Genomic DNA, 436 nt, shown 5'->3' on the forward strand with positions numbered 1-436 from the left:
GCCTCCACGAGCCCGGACACGAAAAAGCGCCGCTCCGGTAACATCCAGCGGGGAGCGGCCGCATGCGGTAGCCGGCGGAGGCTCACCACGGCCGGGCATGCCGAGCGCGCCCGCTCCGGTCCCCGCCGGCGGGACTGTGAGTGCACGGGCAGCCGTCTGGAGCCTCCACGAGCCCGGACACGAAAAAGCGCCGCTCCGGTAACATCCAGCGGGGAGCGGCGGCATGCGGTAGCCGGCGGAGGCTCACCACGGCCGGGCATGCCGAGCGCGCCCGCTCCGGTCCCCGCCGGCGGGACTTGGAGGCTCTTGGCATCCGGCGGGAGTCACCAGAGGCCCGGGGAGAGAAGAGCGCCGCTCCGGTCCCCGCCGGCGGGACTTGGAGGCTCTTGGCATCCGGCGGGAGTCACCAGAGGCCCGGGGAGAGAAGAGCGCCGCT

The sequence above is a fragment of the Dendropsophus ebraccatus genome, unplaced genomic scaffold, assembly GCF_027789765.1.
Source record: "Dendropsophus ebraccatus isolate aDenEbr1 unplaced genomic scaffold, aDenEbr1.pat pat_scaffold_383_ctg1, whole genome shotgun sequence".
NCBI classification, from domain to species: domain Eukaryota; kingdom Metazoa; phylum Chordata; class Amphibia; order Anura; family Hylidae; genus Dendropsophus; species Dendropsophus ebraccatus.